Consider the following 23,221-nt stretch of genomic DNA (forward strand, 5'->3'; position numbering starts at 1 on the left):
CCATGGGCACTTGAGGAGCGTACACAAACCACAGGGCATTGGTGCATGGAGACTTGTGAAAGAAGTCAGCGTTCTTCAGAATATGTTTTTCTCAATAGTGAGAACATTCCTCATAAATCACAGACGCCAGCAGTTTTTGAGACGGAGCCCAAACATGAATCTGCCCATGCCTCACGCAGAGAGAGTGGTTATAAAGAAGTGTTGTGTAGCTGCTCTCCCAACAGCCTCAGAATGCTGGAAAACATCTTAAGAATATGAATCAAGAGAAAGATGCCAGTTCTTAAGGTACATGTCAGCCCAGGTCAGGTAGGAAATTTCCATCCCACACAGAGAGGCATGGCGATGAAACGGCGATCTGTCATTGGGCTGCACTGAAACTTCCCCCCGCCAATGACAGCACTGAAAGGAAGAATATTTCAAAGAAGAGTTGAGCTGAGAGATGGATGAGAAGCAAGAGGGGAGTCATGGGAGGCACCACGGAAGCAAGATGACATGGGCGCTCCTCCATCCATCCCCAACATCTGCCTTGCAACACTGTGATAGCACAGCTTCTGCCACACAACCAATAATGGGCAGACAACATGGAGATCGTACCTGGGACCCACTGCATCACTGCAGTTGCTGATGAGTGCAGCTGACTTGCACAGCACAGCTCCAAGGTGACGTGCAGTACCGATGCAGTGCCTACTGTTGACAGCAGTGTACAAAAATTGATAATGAAGAATGGTGAGATGATTTGTTCCCTCCTCCTTCCCCCTAATAACTGTGTCCATGCCCAGTCAAATCAGCCCTGGGATTTGTAATTTTGTTTTGGTTTGTGTAAACAGCACAAAAATAAATACATTTCTTTCATGGTTTGATCATATAAGCAATCTTTTACATCCATACATGAATACCCTAGTTTCATACCATTTGTTTTTGATTTCATTTAATTATAGGTATCAGTTAATTGTTGGCTCCTAACGTGGGACAATCTCATCAGTCATCTGCTCGCCATTTCATATATGACAGCCAAAGTGGGGTGACCTGATCGGTAATTTTCATGGTGTCTGATGTCACAAAATAATTTATCAAGTTCGCTACAAGATCTATTACAGGGGTATGAGCCATGAGGTAAGGGATTGCGAGCAGGGGTTGTGTAAGGATGGATGAGTATACTGTGTAGGTTCGGTGGACAGTGGAATACCACTGTGCGAGGGGTGGGAAGGATAGTGGGCAGGACATTTCTCATTTAGGGCACGATGAGAGGTAATTGAAACCCTGTCAGAGAATGTAAATCAGTTGCTCCAACCCTGGGTGGTACTGAGGTATGAGGGGGTGCTCCTCTGAGGCCAGACGGTGGACTTTGGGAGGTGGTGGGAGACTGGAAAGATAAGGCATGGGAGATTTGTTTTTGTACAAGTTTGGGACAATAATTACGGTCAGTGAAGGCTTCAGTCAGACCCTCAGTACATTTTGAGAGGGACTGCTCGTCACTTCAGATGCGATGACCACGGGTGGCTAGGCTGTACAGAAGGGACTTTTTGGTATGGAATGGGTGGCCACTGTCGAAGCAGGGGTTGGATAGACACATATATGCATGTGTGCGAGTTGCATCTGAGTGTGTGTGTGTGTGTGTGTGTGTGTGTGTGTGTGTGTTGACGAAGGCCAGTGACCAAAAGCTTTAATTGTGAAAGTATTTTTTTGTGCCTATCTGCCACTCAGCATCTCCGCTATATGGTGAGTAGCAGCTTTCCTTCTCATAATACAGTTACATTCAATCCTGGATTTTCCATGGTTTGATTTTTGCCTGACGACTTTTCTTTGATCCTAACCCAGTGCTGTCCTCCTTTGTTACTATTTTATTTTGCATCACTATATTTAATATCCATCCTATTTCTCTTCTTTCCTGTGTTTCTGTTGTTGCCTTACAAACCACACTGCATGCTCTAGTTACGAACCACACCGTATCAACTGTCTCGGCTAAACACAACAGACCACTACAAGGCCGCACTGATTGTTTGTACAGCATCTTATGTCCCATGTTACTCCCGCCAAAATAATTAATCTTATACTTTGAAGTTGATGACTCTCCCTGCGTCATTTCCCATATTTTTTCATGTTAACTCCTGCACCTTTCTGGTGCCACATGATACTGTATCTCATCCTACAAACCCCTCCCCACCCTCCCCACATTTTATCCATTCCATCCCAGCTCACATCCACTAATTCCACCATTCAGTCACATCTGCCGTCCCCCTTTTTCACACTTATCCTCACTCAGACCTGATACCCACTGTAATATATATCTTTTATGAGTTATTCCTTACTTTGATCCTTGTGACTTCTCACCAATTTTAGTGATTTTCCGCATTTAGCTGTCGTCATCTCCTTCAGATTTCATCTTGTTTCCACCTTTTTCATCCATTTCATCCTTTTCTACACAATTTTTCGCATTTTTCCACCACCATGGATCCTTGATCCTTCCATCTACGTCAACACAGAAAAGTTTTCTTATATCTAGCCAGATTCCAGTCCCACATGGTTGCTTGGCTCATGGAATCCACCCTAATGGCCTTACCATCAAATTACCTTCCTTCCACAATGCCCCCCACCTGTTCAAATTCCGCCATTCCTTAGCCCTCACTAACATAGCCCTGCAACACAATGTCAACCAAGCTCATACCTCCTTGCAGTATCTTCTCTCTATTTGCAATATTCTCCTGCTATGAAATCCCAAATTCCTGGAACCCATAACACACATTGAAACTCTTGCCCTGCAGGAACGTGAGCAACATGCATAACACCATTTCAAAAGGCACTCCATCCTGCTTACTTCCTCCTCCTGCCTCAGAGTACCACTTTCCACCACCTCTACAACAACCTCCAAACCTCCACCATTCCCCTCATAGCTGACAAACCCTGTCTCACAACCTACTACACTTACCCCACCCTACGAAACTCCCTCTCACCACCACACAGGAAATAGAATCTCAACAGCTCTGCAACACAGTCATGAACCTTTCCTCCAGAAGCCTTAGCCCCACAGAAATATCAGTCCTTTCCAAAGGCCTCATCTTTTGCCCCACACCCAAATTCAAGACTTGTTGAAGACCTTCTTTCCTTCTCCCGGTCCCTACAGTGGAAACACTTTTCACCACCAACCCTACCAATCAGACTCAACCAAAGACCAGTACTGAACCTTGCCTAGCTCAGTTCACTCCTCCATCCAACCGTGATCCATCCCCACTGCCCCCAAACCCCCTGTCAACTTTCCAGAATTTCTTAACCTCAAACCTTGCCTCACCATCATTCCCCAAATCCCCCAACATGCAGACTAACCTTACAGCCACTGAAAGAACCGCAGTCCATCATCTAAAAACTGATCCTGACCTTATAATCCTACCTGCCAACAAAGCCTCCACCACTGTTGTTTTGAACTGCAAGGATTACCTAGCAGAAGGACTCCACCAGCTCTCAGATACTTCCACCTACAAACCTTGCCGCAGTGAGCCCATTCCAGTAATCCAACAGGATCTCCAGTCACTACTCAAATCCTTAGGCCCATCCCAGAACCTCTACCTAGAGTCCATCTCTCTACTCACCCCAACCACTCCCCACACTACTACCTTCAACATGCTACCTAAAGTCTATAAACCTAACCACACAGGTTGCCCCATTGTGGCCAGTTACTGAGCCCCCACTGAGAGAATCTCTGCTCTCGTAGACCAACACCTACCACCTATTACCTGGAACCTAACCTCCTATATAATAGATACTAACCATTTTCTCCACTGACTCTTCACAGTTCCTGATCCTTTACTACATGGTGCCCTGATCATCACAATTTATGCCACCTCCCTGTACACTATCATTCCTAATGCATGCCCATGCACTTACTCCTACTGAACTCTACCTTTCCCAATGCCCAATGGATTACCTTCTTCCTAGTCACCATGACCAACTATATTCTCACCATCAATTACTTCTCCTTTGAAGGCATTACCTACAAATGAATCCGGGGTATGGCTATGATAACACACATGGCACCATTGTATGACTAACCTAATCATGCCATCTAGAGGAATCCTTCCTAAAAACCCAGAATCCTAAACCCTTCACCTGGTTCAGATTCACTGATGACATGTTTGCTATCTGGATTGAAGGTGAGGACACCTATCCACATTCCTCCAGAACCTCAACAACTTCTCCCCATTCACTTCACCTAGTCCTAATTAACCCAACAAGCCATCTTCCTAGATCTTGACCTCCACCCCAAAGATGGCTACATCAGTACCTCCATCCACAACAAACCAACTAACCACCAAGAATACATCCACTTTGACAGTCCCCACCTGTTCCATGCAAGAAGTCCCTTCCACATATCCTAGCCACCCGTGGTCATTGCATCTGCACTGATGAGCAGTCCCTCTCAAAATATACCATAGGCCTCACTGAAGCAATCACTGACCATAATTATACTCCCATCCTTGTACAAGAACAAATCTCCTGTGCCTTATCTTTCCAGGCTTCCTAAACCTCCCAAAGTCCCACCATCTGGCCACAGAGGAGCACTCCCCTCGTAACTCAGTACCACCCATGACTGGAGCAACTGAATTATATTCTCTGCCAGGGTTTCTATTACCTCTCATTGCGTCCTGAAATGAGAAATGTCCTGTCCACTATCCTTCCCACCCCTCCCACAGTAGTATTCCGCCATTCTCCAAATCTGCTCAGTATACTTGTCCGTACTTTCACAACCCCTGCTCCCAACCCCTTGACTTATGGCTCACACCGCTGTAATAGACCTAGATGCAAGACCTGTCCCACACATTCTCCCACCACCACTTACTCCAGTCCTGTCACTAACATCACCTATCCCATCAAAGGAAGAGCTACCTGTGAAACTAGTCTTGTGGTCTACAAGCTAAACTGCAGCCAGTGTGGTGCATTATATGTAGGCATGACTACCAACAACCTGTCTTCTGCATGAATGGCCACAAACAAACTGTGGCCAAGAAATAAGTGGACCACCCTTTTGCTGAACACACTGCCAAACATGATAGCCTTCATTTTCAATTACTGCTTCACAGTCTGTGCCATAATGATCCTTCCCACCAACACCATCTTTTCTAATTGTGCAGGTGGGAACTTTCCCTGCAATACATCCTACATTCCCATAACCCTCCTGGCCTCAACCTTCGTTGTTAGTCACTGTCCTCACCCATACAGCCCCTTCCCTGTTCCCATTCAGGCACTACACAGCCGTCATTCCACCACCACACCCAATCTTTTTATTTATCTCCTTTTCTGTTACTTCCCACATCTTCCCTGCCCTCCGTCTAACTTATAGGACTTCACTGTCCACCGCCCCTACCACACTATCTCTCCCCTCCCCCACCCCAGCCTCCTCCTTACCCCCACCCAGTAGCCACTCCCATCATGCACTGGTGCTGCTGTTCGCAGTGTGGTTTCTGTTGCCTGAAACTGCAGTCGTGTGTGTGAGTTGTGTTTGCAGAGTGTGTGTGTGTGTGTGTGTGTGTTGTCAATGAAGGCCAATGGCTGAAAGCTGTAATTGTGAAAGTATTTTTGTCGTGCGTATCTGCGACTCAGCATCTCTGCTATATGGTGATTAGCAACTTACATCTCATAATATGCTGATTATATTTCTGTTGATAAACATCCATCCAAAATAACACATGACAAGTGTCTCCCTTATCAAGAAATCCTCAATTCAGTTACAAATTTTATTTGATACCAAATATAATTGTATAAGGTCATTATAAGTGACTGAAGTGATTCCATAAATTTGCTGTACCTACAATGACATAGAGGGCATTGTCACAAAACACAATACTCATGAAGAAAACCTCAAAAAGTTTTGTATTGTTGCAGTGGCACTTCAGATTTCTGCCACAAAAGCACAGATGTGAGCAGTTAGGGAAGATGGCTGAAAGTGCCATGAAAACAGATGATATGCCTGATAGGGATTCACATCAGTCTGCCATAACAGTGCAAGAACACTTCAGAATGAAGTTCAACAAGTATCCACCAATTGCCAACTCCATTTGGCAATGATACGTGCAGTTTACAGCTTCAAGGCGTCTCAGCTAAGGGAAATCAACAGGTCAAGTGAAGAAATGGTTGACTGTGTGTGGGAAAGTTTGACATAGCATGTGGGTAAGTTTTGCATATAGCCACAGAAGTCGACAAACACAGCAAGCGGACAGCTGAACTTACCACAGCCAACTGTTAGGAACATCTCAAGGAAACAATTGAAGCTGAAGTCTTACCACTTGCAATTTCTACAAGCCTCCCAATGACGAAGTTAGGCACTCTGAATTTATGGCACAGTTGCAAAAGCTTATTAAGAGGGTGGGTATTGTGAGAAACTCACCTTCAATGATGGAGCAACATTTTTTGTGAATAGCACAGTGAACAGGCAAAATGTGCCAATCTGGGTTTTTTGCGGGGTGTACGGGTGTGGGTGGGTGAGGAGTAGGGGGGGGGGGGGGGGGGGGAGGTTATGTGAATGATTCAGTGCATACATCTACTCTATCAACAAACCTACCACAACTGCAAGCTCACATCGAAAGTACCTCTGAACATACTGGTAGGGGCATGCTACACTAAATATGGGATGAACTCAATTATTGATTTTGTATCTACAGATTCAGTAGGGGGCACAATATGGTGAACTTGCAATATGTCAACAAAAAAAACTTTTTGTGTTTTTCTATGTGTGCAAAGCTTCAATCATTTATAATAACCTTGTACTCTTTGTAATGTTTGTGTCTTACTGAGTAAAATGCTTTTAAGAAATCAAGACTATGCATTTATCTATTTGAGTTGATCCATGGCATTCAGGATGTCATGTTCAAGTTGGGTTTTGCATGAGTGATGTTCCTGGAATCCATTCTGAATGGCATGGGGAAGGTCATTGTTTTCCATACACCTCATTATTTTTGAGCTCAGAATATTATCTAGATATCTACAACAGATGACTGTCAATGAGAGAGGACAGTAGCTTTGTGGATCACATCTGAGATCTTTCTTACATGCAGGTATCACCTGTGCTTTCTTCCAATCACTGGAAACAGCTTTTGTTCCAAGTATCTACAGTACATTCAGATTAAAATGGGAGCTAACTCTTGTGTGTCCCAGTTGGTAACAGATGCTGTAAATATGAAACTATCTCTAGAGACAGACAACAATAACACAAGAGGGCACTGGTGAGGCAGGAGTACAGTTAGCAGTCTTTGGGCTAATGAATGGTTGCTGTGTGACTCTGCTGCAGACTGCCTTACAGACTAACATGTGAGTGCTGCCCCAGGACTTTGCTTCAGACTGCTGCCAGACTGTGTATGTGAATTTCCTGTGATGAGAGTGCAACAAATACTTCAAACATCTATGCCAAAAATTCAGTACATAATCTCACAGATAATCCATCAAGTTCTGAAGCCTTGTTTAATTTTAGTGATTTAGCTATTTCTCAATGCCATTGACATTAATATCTGTGTAACAAATCTCTGGAATGGTGTGAGTAGTAACCTGGGGCATTATTCCTGAATCTTCCTTAGTAAAAACATTTGAAAAAGAATTCATCATGTCTGTTTTCCCTCTGATACCTCCAATTTCATTTCCAGTGCCACTCATTAGCACATGGACACTACATTTTGTGCCTAATGTTCTATGGGAGTAGCTATTGAAAGCTTCATGCATTGCCCTCTTGACAGTCCAATGTGTTTCATTTAGCATTTCTCTATTTATAGCTCTATGCTCTGTTTTACACTTATTATGCAGTAATCACTGTTTCTTTAGAGGTTTCTTTACAGCTACTGTGTACCTGAGTGGATCCTCCCATTGTGAATTGTTCTAGCAGATACATATATACCCTGTGTATGGCCAACAATTTCTTTTAAACTTCTATATGTCCTCATCCAAAATTTCCTATGTAGCAGAGACGCTGAATTGCAGATAGGCACAACGAAAAGACTGTCATAACATTGTTATATTCCATCTTGGATTTTCCATTGTTTGATTATTTTTATTTCCTCTTTCCAACAAAACATTACTGCCTCTTTACCTAGTTCAGTGAACATGTAAATCTTCCTATCTTTTTTGGCTGCCACTTGAATTTCTATAATCACAGTTGCTACACTGTCTCATGGTCACTGATACTAGTTTCAAAAGGGACATACTCAAAGACATCAGGTATATTTTTTGGCATTATCTCTCATACATTTCCATCATGAGTGGGCCTCCAAACAATATGTTCTAGGTAGTTTTCAGACAAATTATTCGGTAATGTTTTGCAGGAACACACATATCACATAAAAACTGTAGTTTTCCCAATCATGCGTTAGATGACTTAAGTCTCTTCCAGTGACAATAGTATGGCTGAGAAACTGGCACTGTACTTAAAAGATTTTCACACAAATGATCAACTCAGGTAAAATGTTTCGTGGTTATGCAGTGAAAGGTAAAGCTGAATAAAAGGGGGCTAATATAAAGCCTTGTCACAGCCAGTTTTGCAGTTTTCTCAATTTACTGATCAAATTCATCTTGAATACCTAGATTTGTTTATTAGAAAGCATACAGTTATGATAACTTCAGGAGCTTGAATATAATTCTGCCTTTGTAATCAGTGTCAAAAGCTGCTGTGATACTCAACATTATAGACACAGTATTCAGTTTCTCATGATACCATAAATTATTCATATTGTTAGCGAGAAGACCTCGCCTTCTGAGCTGTGTCCTGCTCTGAGAATTGCTTGTGAAATGGTCAGAAAGGTAAGAGCAACTGAGCTTATTCAAGTGTAAAAGAATTTCTCTGTCTCTATCTCCCTTTTATTTCTCTGATTTCCTTTTAGTGTTTAAGTGCATTATCCATTTCACTTATTAATTCTCTTCCTCTATCTATCTATAATTCTCAATCTGTTCTTATATCATCTCTAGACTGAAGCTGATACATTGCTTATCTATTATCAGTGATTGTCTAATCTGTCTCAGCGCCCCCCCCCCCCCCCCTCCCCCGTCTATCTTTGTTTCCTCTTGTCACCACAAAGCTGTGTCCCTTCCATTCTGGGGTCTAAGTGACATGCCCCTCCTCTCTAACTTTCAACCTAGCAAGCATTATTTCCTTGCTATGCATGGAACTGATAATCGCAAAAGCAAGGAATGGTTCCCCCTCCCCCCCCCCCCCCCCCCCCCAATTTAAATGTGTCTATTGGAAGTCCTAAAATTTTGACTGCTCTAAATACTGGCTGACGTTCTGCCTCTTTGTAATTTTGTAGTAAATTCATTAAGAACTATGACAAATGCTGGAGATTTGCATAGTTATAGTTTAGAAAGGCTGTCATATTTGCTCCTACAATGAAAGATGAGATTTATACACATATAATGCCCCATAATAAGCCAGTTAAATTTTAATTTTTCATGTGTATCCTTTGTCGTTTACTCCTAATATCGGCACTATCTGTTTCACTATTATCTTCTCAAGTGAGGTGAAGTTTTTTGTAACAAATATTTAATGTCCAACTTTCAGACTGCTGCAATGTTACTTTTGCCACAGTCCATAATACTAATATAATCACTCCCCACATCTGACCAATAATTTTTCAGAAATACATTATTTCACTATTCTCATTTTAGCATGGAATTATATTCCAGCATGACATTATACGCAAAATAAGGGAACAGAAACCACTCACCTATAGTAGGCTGATATATGTCACTCAGAAACATGTAACAGGGAACAGTGTTCACACTACCTTTTGAGCTCTTGCTCTTTTTCTAGTAAAGTACACACATTCACACATACAATCACACAGATACTCAAACAAGCCCCTCTGCAGTAGTGTTGGACTGATTATTGAGAGCAGCTGCCTGGGTGGTGGGGAAGTGGCATGAAAGGCCACATGAGGCAAGGATGGGTTAGCAGGATAGTGTGATGGAGGTCTTTTGACAAGTGACTCAGGAGCTGCACGACAAGATGAAAGGTGTTCAGAGAGTATACAGTATGTAAGAGAAAGAGAGAGGGAGAGGTTGATTGGTGGGGGAGGGGGCAGAGGGAGGTGGAAATGAAGAGGACGAGAGGGAGGTGAGAGAAAATGGGCGAGGGGTGGAAGTGTGGGAGGGAGCGGATGAACTGGAGGAGAGAGGGGGGGGAGTGGGTGGGGAGAATGCCTACATGCAGAGAGGGGAGGAGAGGAAGAGTGGTGGGAAAAGGCAGAATGCTCACAACAACATAACTTGAATAGCTGACTTACTGCACAAGCCATTTGGATGCTTTCCTCCTGTGCAAGTTTCTCTGAACTATGCAGGTGGGAATTGCCTCTGCAGCATATTCTGCACCCCTCACAATCCCTCTGGTCTAAACCTTCACTAACATGTTTCCCGCTACCTCACCTTACCTTTCATCTTTTGTCCACACCACTCCTCCATTCATTCCTTGCCCCCTCCCCTCCCAACCAACACATGCACATCCCCCCCTCTCTCTCTCTTCCTCCTCCCTTTCCCACCCATCTGCCTTTCTCTCTCTCTTCATTTCCACCTTTCTCTTCTTTCCTCTCCTCTCTTTTCCCCTGTCCTCCCCCTCCCCCCCTCCCTCTCGCTCTCTCTCTTAATATATTCTCCCCTCTGAACTTCTTTTGTCTTGTTGTGCAGCCACTGAGTCATCTGTCAAAAGACCTGCCTCACACTGAACTGCTACTCCTCCTTGCCTCATTCATTCTCCCCTACCCCCCTCCCTTCCAAACACCATCTGCTGAGGCAAGTGCTCTCAATAACCAGTCTCACCAGGAGTGCAAGAGTTAACATTTAGGAGTCTGTGTGAATGTATGTATGAATTTGTGTGCTTTCACTAGAGAAAGAGCAAGGACTCCAAAGGTACTACGAATAATGTTTATGAGCACCTTGCATCAGTCTGATGTATGTAAGTGGTTGCTTTTCCCTCATTTTACATATTTTTCCATACAGGAGCTTCCTTTATTGTTATAGAGCAGCGCATTATTATTTTCATGTACTTTTTTAATTTTTTTAAAGATGACGTAACTATATGATTGGAAATCTGGTAGTCGTCAGAAATGTCAGCATTGGTTGTTACGTCATCTGTCATTTTTATTGCACTGTAGATCTAGATAGATGATGTTACGACCAATGCAGACCTTCTTTCTGTCCTGGATTGGGCATCACAGTCAGTGGGCACAATCATTCCAATCAAACTAATCATGATACCTGGTAGTCCTTGCAAGTGTTATGTATTACAGATATTTGAATTTAACAGCTGTTAGAAGGAAAAAGGTTGAGATGAATTGGATCAGTAAAATTTCTCATGAGAAATATAAATAACTTGTTAAGTGCACACACAAGTGGTTCTTATCTTACGAGGTGCATTCAAGTTGTAAGGCCTCCGATTTTTCTTCTAATTAACTACTCACCCGAAATCGATGAAACTGGCATTACTTCTCGACGTAATCGCCCTGCAGACGTACACATTTTTCACAACGCTGACGCCATGATTCCATGGCAGCGGCGAAGGTTTCTTTAGGAGTCTGTTTTGACCACTGGAAAATCGCTGAGGCAATAGCAGCACAGCTGGTGAATGTGCGGCCACGGAGAGTGTCTTTCATTGTTGGAAAAAGCCAAAAGTCACTAGGAGCCAGGTCAGGTTAGCAGGGAGCATGAGGAATCACTTCAAAGTTGTTATCACGAAGAAACTGCTGCGTAACATTAGCAATCAATAATCAACGAAAGGATAATGTTCTACGAGTCGGGGCGTGGAATGTCAGAAGCTTGAACGTGGTAGGGAAACTAGAAAATCAGAAAAGGGAAATGCAAAAGCTCAATCTAGATATAGTAGGGGTCAGTGAAGTGAAGTGGAAGGAAGACAAGGATTTCTGGTCAGATGAGTATCGGGTAATATCAACAGCAGCAGAAAATGGTATAACAGGTGTAGGATTCGTTATGAAAAGGAAGGTTGGGCAGAGGGTGTGTTACTGTGAACAGTTCAGTGACCGGGTTGTTCTAATCAGAATCGACAGCAGACCAACACCAACAACGATAGTTCAGGTATACATGCCGACATCGCAAGCTGAAGATGAACAGGTAGAGAAAGTGTATGAGGATATTTAAAGGGTAATGCAGTATGTAAAGGGGGACGAAAATCTAATAGTCATGGGCGACTGGAATGCAGTTGTAGGGGAAGGAGTAGAAGAAAAGGTTACAGGAGCATACAGGCTTGGGGCAAGGAATGAAAGAGGTGAAAGACTAATTGAGTTCTGTAACAAGTTTCAGCTGGTAATAGTGAATACCCTGTTCGAGAATCACAAGAGGAGGAGGTATACTTGGAAAAGGCCGGGAGATACGGGAAGATTTCAATTAGATTACATCATGGTCAGACAGAGATTCCGAAATCAGATACTGGATTGTAAGGCGTACCCAGGAGCAGATATAGACTCAGATCACAATATAGTAGTGATGAAGAGTAGGCTGAAGTTCAAGGCATTAGTCAGGAAGAATCAATACGCAAAGAAGTGGGATACGGAAGTACTAAGGAATGACGAGATACGTTTGAAGTTCTCTAACGCTATAGATACAGCAATAAGGAATAGCGCAGTAGGCAGTACAGTTGAAGAGGAATGGACATCTCTAAAAAGGGCCATCACAGAAGTTGGGAAGGAAAACATAGGTATAAAGAAGGTAGCTGCGAAGAAACCATGGGTAACAGAAGAAATACTTCAGTTGATTGATGAAAGGAGGAAGTACAAACATGTTCCGGGAAAATCAGGAATACAGAAATACAAGTCACTGAGGAATGAAATAAATAGGAAGTGCAGGGAAGCTAAGACGAAATGGCTGCAGGAAAAATGTGAAGACATCGAAAAAGATATGATTGTCGGAAGGACAGACTCAGCATACAGGAAAATCAAAACAACCTTTGGTGACATTAAAAGCAACGGTGGTAACATTAAGAGTGCAATGGGAATTCCACTGTTAAATGCAGGGGAGAGAGCAGATAGGTGGAAAGAATACATTGAAAGCCTCTATGAGGGTGAAGATTTGTCTGATGTGATAGAAGAAGAAACAGAAGTCAATTTAGAAGAGATAGGGGATCCAGTATTAGAATCGGAATTTAAAAGAGCTTTGGAGGACTTACGGTCAAATAAGGCACAAGGGATAGAAAACATACCATCAGAATTTCTAAAATCATTGGAGGAAGTGGCAACAAAATGACTATTCACGTTGGTGTGTAGAATATATGAGTCTGGCGATATACCATCTGACCTTCGGAAAAGCATCATCCACACAATTCCGAAGATGGCAAGGGCTGACAAGTGCGAGACTTATCGCACAATCAGCTTAACAGCTCATGCATCGAAGCTGCTTACAAGAATAATATACAGAAGAATGGAAAAGAAAATTGAGAATGCGCTAGGTGACAATCAGTTTGGCTTTAGGAAAAGTAAAGGGACGAGAGAGGCAATTCTGACGTTACGGCTAATAATGGAAGCAAGGCTAAAGAAAAATCAAGACACTTTCATAGGATTTGTCAACCTGGAAAAAGCGTTTGACAATATAAAATGGTGCAAGCTGTTCGAGATTCTCAAAAAAAGTAGGGGTAAGCTATAGGGAGAGATGGATCATATACAATATGTACAACAACCAAGAGGGATAAATAAGAGTGGACGATCAAGAACGAAGTGCTCATATTAAGAAGGGTGTAAGACAAGGCTGTAGCCTTTCGCCCCTACTCTTCAATCTGTACATCGAGGAAGCAACGATGGAAATAAAAGAAAGGTTCAGGAGTGGAATTAAAATACAAGGTGAAAGGATATCAATGATACGATTCGCTGATGACATTGCTATTCTGAGTGAAAGTGAAGAAGAATTAAATGATCTGCTGAACGGAATGAACAGTCTATTGAGTACACAGTATGGTTTGAGAGTAAATTGGAGAAAGACAAAGGTAATGAGAAGTAGTAGAAATGAGAACAGCGAGAAACTTAACATCGGGATTGATGGTCACGAAGTCAATGAAGATAAGGAATTCTGCTACCTAGGCAGTAAAATAAACAATGATGGACGGAGCAAGGAGGACATCGAAAGCAGACTTGCTATGGCAAAAAAGGCATTTCTGGCCAAGAGCAGTCTACTAATATCAAATACCAGCCTTAATTTGAGAAAGAAATTTCTGAGGATGCACATCTGGAGTACAGCATTGTATGGTAGTGAAACATGGACTGTGGGAAAACCGGAACAGAAGAGAATCGAAGCATTTGAGATGTGGTGCTATAGACGAATGTTGAAAATTAGGTGGACTGATAAGGTAAGGAATGAGGAGGTTCTACGCAGAATCGGAGAGGAAAGGAATATGTGGAAAACACTGATAAGGAGAAGGGACAGGATGATAGGACATCTGCTAAGACATGAGGGAATGACTTCCATGGTACTAGAGGGAGCTGTAGAGGGCAAAAACTGTAGAGGAAGACAGAGATTGGAATACGTCAAGCAAATAATTTATGACGTAGGTTGCAAGTGCTACTCTGAGATGAAGAGGTTAGCACAGGAAAGGAATTCGTGGCGGGCCGCATCAAACCAGTCAGTAGACTGATGACCAAAAAAAAAAAAAACGTTAGCTCGATGTGCGGGTGTGTTGTCTTGGTGAAACAGCACACGCGCAGCCCTTCCCGGACATTTTTGTTGCAGTGCAGGAAGTAATTTGTTCTTCAAAACATTTTCGTAGGGTGCACCTGTTACCGAAGTGCCCTTTGGAATGCAATGGGTAAGGATTACGCCCTCGCTGTCCCAGAACATGGACACCATCATTTTTTCAGCACTGGCGGTTACCCCAAAATTTTTTGGTGGCAGTGAATCTGTGTGCTTCCATTGAGCTGACTGGTGCTTTGTTTCTGGATTGAAAAATGGCATCCACGTCTCATCCATTGTCACAACCGACGAAAAGAAAGTCCCATTCATGCTGTCATTGCGCGTCAACATGCCACATGAGCAGCCATGTGGTCGTCCGTCAGCATTCGTGGCACCCACCTAGATGACACTTTTCGTATTTTCAGGTTGTCATGCAGGATTGTGTGCACAGAACCCACAGAAATGCCAACTCTGGAGGTGATCTGTTCAACAGTCATTCGGCGATCCCCCAAAACAATTCTCTCCACTTTCTCGATCACGTCGTCGGACTGGCTTGTGCAAGCCCGAGGTTGTTTCGGTTTGTTGTCACACGATGTTCTGCCTTCATTAAACTGTCGCACCCACGAATGCACTTTCGACACATCCATAACTCCATCACCACATGTCTCCCTCAACTGTCGATGAATTTCAATTGGTTTCACACCACGCAAATTCAGAAAACGAATGATTGCACGATGTTCAAGTAAGGAAAACGTCGCCATTTTAAGTATTTAAAACAGTTCTCATTCTCGCCGCTGGCGGTAAAATTCCATTTGCCATACGGTGCTGCCATCTCTGGGACGTATTGACAATGAACGCAGCCTCATTTTAAAACAATGCGCATGTTTCTATCTCTTTCAAGTCCGGAGAAAAAAAATCGGAGGCCTTAGAACTTGAATGCACCCCGTAGTTTTTCAGATTATTTTAATAGGCTTGTAGTCAGTTACTACCTTCACTACAAAGAGTAAAATTTTAAAATAATGGGTATTAAGTGTTACTAAAGAAAAGGGTGAAACACGAGAGATAAGCACAAGACGGCTGCTTCTTTCTTCAGAGGGAAAAAAGATATTAATATGACTGTTACATTCATTACACACCTTTCTGTGAAAGCCAGTACATAAATTACAATGCACACACACCACACATTTGTCAAATGCAGGACATGTGAGAACACCAGCAAAACTTAAATTCTTTGGGAATGCTTCATGTTAGTTTCAATTATTTTAAACAGCTGCTGTCCCATATCACATACTGGAATCTATTACTTTAAAATTCTTCATGATGATAATACATTTGACGATATATTCCATATTGTTGTACCATTAGTATCAGTCAACACTCTCATACAGAGTTGATTTGTGTCCACTATTTGTAAGATATCACTGTGAAAAAGCAAGCTGTGTTTCACAAAAGTGGTGTTTCCTGTACCTGTGTTCATTCCCTGTGAGCAATTTCTTCCCTCTTTTGTTTTTGAGGTTTTTTGCATGTTCGAGTTTAAAATATGCACATGGAACACACAACAGACACATACTAGTGATATAGATGCATAACAGTCTGTTTTCCACCTTCTTTTGAATGGAAGGAACCCACTCTTTTTCCTGGCCATGTGGGACCATTCACTGTGTGAGACATTCTTTATGATCATGGTCTTGCAAGGGGGGCACTTCCATAGTATATTCAGTGTAATTCCATTACTGCCAAACACTTGTAGCACATTAACCATAAATTCTAAACAGAATTACTTAATGCCTGGCACCTTGCTTGGTTTGAGTAGTTTCAACTCGTTTTCAGTACACATGCGCTTATTTCAAAATAACTCATGTTTGAACATGATTGGTGATTAAGCACTGGCACAGCTGCACTCAGATTCTATTTATGTTTATTATTTCTCTTTTTACACCAGACTGATCTGTAAGAGAAATGACAGAAGATTTAAATCTGTTAATTGTCTTTACCATGCACCAGTACTTCATAAAATGTTTTAGGTGATTGTGGGAATTGCCATAGACCATTCTTTTGTGTATATGGGTTGTTTTGAATTGTTGTTAATCAATTTCCTTAAGTTCACTTTTGAAGTGAAATGTTCACCAAATGGTATGATCAAACCAAGTTGTGTCTTTCTATCATTTTATGTGATACATGTTTATCTGGAATGTAAATATTGATGTGTCTAGTAGTAAATCTTCTCAGTTTGTTACTTAGATAGGATACTGGCTTGTCTGTCCTGCTGAAACAAAACTAATTTATTAATCTTCTTGATAAACATTTACTTTTGGTGATCACTGTCACTAAAACAATACCTTGATAACTAGTCTCCGTCTTGTTTATGGGACTGTCATCAGTATTAGGTCAGCTTGTAGCCAGGAGATCTTAAATGCTTACTAACTGATCGACACAGTTATCTGATAGTATATTCTAAATTATTCTACATCATCATTTCAATTTACCACTGATAATGTATGCCATTCTTCCACAGTCTCAGAAGTGTCCTTTATTTTGTGTTAGATCTTGTCCTTGGTATTTTACGGTGGACTGCTGAAAAATATCTGTTGTAAATTGCTTGTCTGCTGCTATGTACTGGCCAAACAATTTGAAACTCAGCACATAAGGACACAGTTCAAGGCCAAGCAAACAACACTCTAATATGTTATGACAAATACTTATGTAGTAAGGTAAAGAGTATCATTTCTATTTTCTTTATATGACACTTGTAGATGAAGATTTAGACAGATGCAGGAACAGCACTCAACTGAAAATAGTGTGAATTTTCAATGGTGAAATGTCTTGCAGCACAAAACTACATATTATTACGTGAACAAACAAGTATCTTCCTCTGAGCTATTCTAACTTAAGACAGTACTTGGATGTTTCTTGGCAATTACACTTTGAACCACATGCATTTTAGTCTGAAATAGTGGTAAAGTCTGTTAACTGTTATAAAATAGCAACCAATTTCTGAACATTATAATACATTTATTTTTCTTACTTTTAGGTACTCTCTGCCTTCCCAGTCTGCATAAAGTTCTTCTTCCAGTCTTGGAAGCGTACTGACAGCAGTAATCATTGTATCATATACATTCTGAAGAGCTTCACTAAATGCATTAAATGATGGTTCAAACATTATAACTTTATTTCTCTGCAGAACTTTTATCACAAAACCAGGATTTGTGTGCTGTAAAAACACAGAAAATAGAAAGAATATTTTATCAAAGAATTAACAAAGCGAAAAGAGGATCAAAATTATTACAACCTAAAAGTACACTGACGAGAAAAAATATCACAATGCCAAGAAGAAGTTGTGAGACGCAAAAAAAAGTTTGTTTGTGTTTTTACATCTGAAATGTAATGTCTATTCAAATTTCATGCCAGTGGCATAAGAGTGGCACTAGTAGCGCCATTATGAGGATGAAAATCATGTTTCCTGGTTCAGTCATGAGCGTTAATTACCTGTGAAATTGGACGTGATGCATTGATGTCATTCAAGAATGCCTTTACGGTGACAAAGAAGCCATTGTCAATACATCACTGAATTTGATTAAGGTGATGTAATAGGGCTATGAGAAGCTGGATGTTGTTTCTGCCCACTGCACATGATTGCTGGCACCACTGGGCATGAGATCATATGGTCACAAGAAGACTGGACTCTAGCAGGTCACGTTGCAGCACTAACAGGAAAGACCGTCATTTTAGATGTATGGCTCTGGTGCAGAACACTGCATTTGTAGCAACAATTTGAGCTGCAGTTGGTACCACAGTGACACAAAAAACTGTTACAAGTCGCTTACTTCAAGAACAGCTCTGAGCCAGATGCCCTCTAGTGCACATTCCACTGACCCCCAACCACTGTCATTTGTGACTTCTGTGGTGTCAAGCGAGAGCTCACTGGAGGGTAGGGTGGACGTTTGATGTGCTTTCTGATAAAAGCTGCTTCTGTCCCAGCACCAGTGGTGGCTCTGCATTCATTAGAAGGTGGCCAGTTGAGGGCCTGCAACTAACCTGCCTGCGAGCTGCACACATTGAATGTACACCTGGAGTTATAGCCTGGGGTGCAATTTCATACAAAAGCAGGAGCACTCTCATAGCTATCCCATACATCCTGACTGCAAAACCATATGTCAGTCTAATGATTTCAGCTGTTATGCTGCCATCAATGAACAGCATTCCAGGGGGTGTTTTCCTGCTGGATGATGCTCGCACACATACTACTGTTGTAATGCAACATGCTCCACAGTGTATCGGCATGTTGCTTTAGCCTGCTGGAACACCTTATCTGCCTCGAGTTGAGCACATCTGGGACATCATCAGATGACAACTCCAGCATCATCCACAAACAGCAGTCAAGTGCAACAGGCATGGAACTCCATCCCACAAACTGACATTTAGCACCTGTACAATACAATGCATGAACATTTGCATTCAACATTCTGATACTTGCACCAGTTAGTATTCTACCAGCATTTCAAATTTTCAATGGATTATTTAGAGTTCACATTAACATGTGACTTTTTAATATTAATCACATAAATATATTACCTAGACAAATGTACTCAAAATGTTCATTACTTTATAGTAATTACGTTTTGGTGTTTCGGTTTGCTTTCTGTCAGTCTATTTTGCTTATTGGATATTTCAGTGATGGGTTTGGTAATTAGATTAATGATAACACATTTTTGGTAAACAAAAGCATATGGCATCAGCATAAATATTATATACATCTAGAACTCTAGGCTAATAGTAGGCGGGCTGCAGAGACAAAAGTGAATATGCCATGTAAAGAAATTGGCTAAAACAGTCACCGATATCCAGTTGCCGGTTGCCTAACTAACAGCTTGCACAGCCAGAAAAAATTTATTTCCAATATCTCATATAATTAGTAACTAAATTTAAAAATTTAAAATGTAGTCATTGAGAGGTACAATCTTACATTAAAGATTTAACACAATAATTCAAATATTAAGATCGGCAATAACTCAAATTATCCAGACAATATTCACCAAATTTTTGAGAATGAGAGCACTTAGCCACTACCAACACACTTTACATGTAATTTTAAACATTTTTGGAACTCTTTCTTACTGACACCACCCCCTCTCCCTCCCAAACCTCAAAATTATCAGGAAAAATGTTTATCGCTTACACATTTTCACTGCACATGCAGCAAAATTTCAGCAATCAAGTGTGACATCTTACTTCATTATTTCTTTACTACTAACACTATTTACTGTTTCCCAAAAAGGTCTCATATGAACATAAAAAGCAGTTCTCACTTTTTTTTGACAGTTTTGGTTTTGACTTCTTCATTAGTCTATGGGCAAATAATCTGAACCTAATGAAACCAACATAATAATGGTTTCGAATATTCAGCCATAAAGGTTCCATATGCTTCACACCACATCAAATATTTAACACATCAAATCATTTGTACAGTAATCAGACATTGAAGCTATTTTACACATGAGAATTTGATTCTTAAAAAGAATCGGAGGTGGAAGGTTAGGCCACAGCCCACAAGCTGGTTGGCCCTTGTTTCATGCAACAAGCATGGCTCCTTCAGTGGTGGCCATATTGGCACTTTTCTCATCCAGTATGAACCCCAGGGAAATCCAATTACAAGATAATTGGTGCAAGCTTCAGCAAAGTTTACTTTGTTACATGTCAACCATAAGCACAATTTGATTAAATAATAATGCAGTCCTTGCATTATGCGTTGTGATAGTTGTCCACAGGTGTCAGCAATGGAGACGTGAGAATAAATACTGGGTTCATCCTATAATAAGTGAGAGGGCAACAATGGGAAAGTTTTTGCTCCTACACAGCATATGGATGCCAAATCCACACAAGTTATTCAAATGCTACATAGACGATGTCTGTTAACTCATTTGAAATGCATTTGAGAATGGTCAGAGATGGAATTTCTAAAAGGAATACACACATGAGGAAACCTATCAGCACAGAAGAAAACCTTGATGTAACTTTAAGAGGTCCTGGACATGAATAGGTAAACATTTTCACTCCTGGTCTTTGAGACTACAATACTCTCACAATTCCATGTCAACACTGCATAAATTTAGGTAAAGCACTATTAAAAATTATATTTATTTATGTATGATATTAATGTAATGGAAGGAAACATTCCACGTGGGAAAAATTATATATAAAAACAAAGATGAGGTGACTTACCGAACAAAAGCGCTGGCAGGTCGATAGACACACAAACAAACACAAACATACACACAAAATTCAAGCTTTCGCAACAAACTGTTGCCTCATCAGGAAAGAGGGAAGGAGAGGGGAAGACGAAAGGAAGTGGGTTTTAAGGGAGAGGGTAAGGAGTCATTCCAATCCCGGGAGCGGAAAGACTTACCTTAGGGGGAAAAAAGGACAGGTATACACTCGCACACACGCACATATCCATCCACACATACAGACACAAGCCTGGAGAAGGTGAATACAAAGTGAAACTACTGGCAAAAACAGAAAGAGGAAAATAAGACGACAGAAAAGATTTCGAAATGCAACAGTGACAATAACAAACGTAATTGTTGGATTCAAATTAATGATATCAATGTAATGGAAGGAAACATTCCACGTGGGAAAAATTATATATAAAAACAAAGATGAGGTGACTTACCGAACAAAAGCGCTGGCAGGTCGATAGACACACAAACAAACACAAACATACACACAAAATTCAAGCTTTCGCAACAAACTGTTGCCTCATCAGGAAAGAGGGAAGGAGAGGGGAAGACGAAAGGAAGTGGGTTTTAAGGGAGAGGGTAAGGAGTCATTCCAATCCCGGGAGCGGAAAGACTTACCTTAGGGGGAAAAAAGGACAGGTATACACTCGCACACATGCACATATCCATCCACACATACAGACACATGTGTGGATGGATATGTGCGTGTGTGCGAGTGTATACCTGTCCTTTTTTCCCCCTAAGGTAAGTCTTTCCGCTCCCGGGATTGGAATGACTCCTTACCCTCTCCCTTAAAACCCACTTCCTTTTGTCTTCCCCTTTCCTTCCCTCTTTCCTGATGAGGCAACAGTTTGTTGCGAAAGCTTGAATTTTGTGTGTATGTTTGTGTTTGTTTGTGTGTCTATCGACCTGCCAGCGCTTTTGTTCGGTAAGTCACCTCATCTTTGTTTTTATATATGTATGATATTATAACAACAATCAGTTTTTGACATGAATTTGAATGCACATTTAGTTTCCAGTACAATTACCTATGACATAATGCTTATAATATAGCTCAAACTGTGGTAGTCTGCTCTCAACTTCCATTAAAATATATCTCATCGTATGGAGTATAATCGAGGAAGTCAGAACAATTTATTTCATCTAACCTTCATATTGTTTAAAAATTACCTTCAACAATGAGATGTAGTGGACCCATTTTGACAGCTGACTACAATGAATTATGTTAGTGTTGCCCAATTTCTGCGAAGAAGTGCACATCCAGTTATAAGTCAGACTCAAAGGTTCAAGTGTAAGAACTTGTGCTGTATGGATTGTGCTGAGTGCATCAATGTACAGATGTTACCACAAGGTTTACCTGGAATTAATGTAATTTGTAATGTGTGTGCTGTATATGTGATTTTGCACACCAAATCTGTAGTTACTCGCTTCTCTGGCTACATCATTATTACTGTCACAGTTTGAGTTATATTGCTGACATGATGTTACAGGTAACAGTACTGCAAACAAGCCACTTATTCAAAATTCACCTTGTAGACTAATTACTGCGATAATTGAACTGCTATACTTAAATAAACACAAATTCTAATACCGGCTTATCTAACGTTATGCAGTATTTACATAGAACCACAACTTTCTTGGCGATTAAAAGTAACGTAGTCTCAAAGTAACTGCCCTGCTAGACAGGTAACAGATTCTTACTCATCCTGTATTGTCATTTTTCCTGGGAGGCCACTTCCCCCAGTACTGCTTACTTCTCAGATTACAGGCAGATCCATAAAATGCAATGCATTTTGCAGATGTGCAGCCAGTACCAAGTGGCCTACAGCATGAAAAAAAAAGTAGAATAAATGCACCCCATCATGTTCGTCTGCACGAATGCAGCAGTCTAGGAGCACACCACATGTGAAAACACATCATGCAGCCAGCCCCATTCAACAAACAGTGGTATACATTGTCAGCATGAATTCCAGTACAAACACACATGAAAAAAATGCTAGTGTCACTGTAGGCCTACTGGTTATACTATGGCACCTATGTTTAAAATTTTGAACCCAGTGGACTGACTGTCTTATTGTGTTGGTTAACTTCATTTGATTAAACAATTATATACTAGGGCCTGCTGTTATGCATTTGTTGTCTTAGAGAAAGTACATACATTGATTGTGTATAAGCAAGAGTATGATTATAGTCTTTGTAATTAAGGTCTTTGATAACAATCATGCTAATACAGTAGACAATAGATAACATTGTAAATAAGCACTACTCTTGGCTATGAGGGCCTCGTCCTGATTAAATTAGCTGCAAAATATTGTTATTTATTTATTTTTTTAATTACTTATTTGAGCTAGTAGAAA

At 41.1% G+C, this 23,221-nt stretch overlaps 1 long non-coding RNA gene across 1 annotated transcript in view; it reads left to right on the forward strand.

Moving 5' to 3' along the window:
• The window catches only part of LOC126456874 (uncharacterized), a 392,629-nt gene extending 374,851 nt beyond the window's left edge, over positions 1-17,778 (forward strand). Inside the window, exon 4 of the long non-coding RNA XR_007585395.1 lies at positions 17,660-17,778. This is a non-coding gene — a long non-coding RNA (uncharacterized LOC126456874). The remainder of the gene's footprint in view (positions 1-17,659) is intronic.
• The last annotated feature ends 5,443 nt before the right edge of the window (positions 17,779-23,221 follow it).

Source organism: Schistocerca serialis, chromosome 2 (assembly GCF_023864345.2).
Source record: "Schistocerca serialis cubense isolate TAMUIC-IGC-003099 chromosome 2, iqSchSeri2.2, whole genome shotgun sequence".
Lineage (NCBI taxonomy): Eukaryota > Metazoa > Arthropoda > Insecta > Orthoptera > Acrididae > Schistocerca > Schistocerca serialis.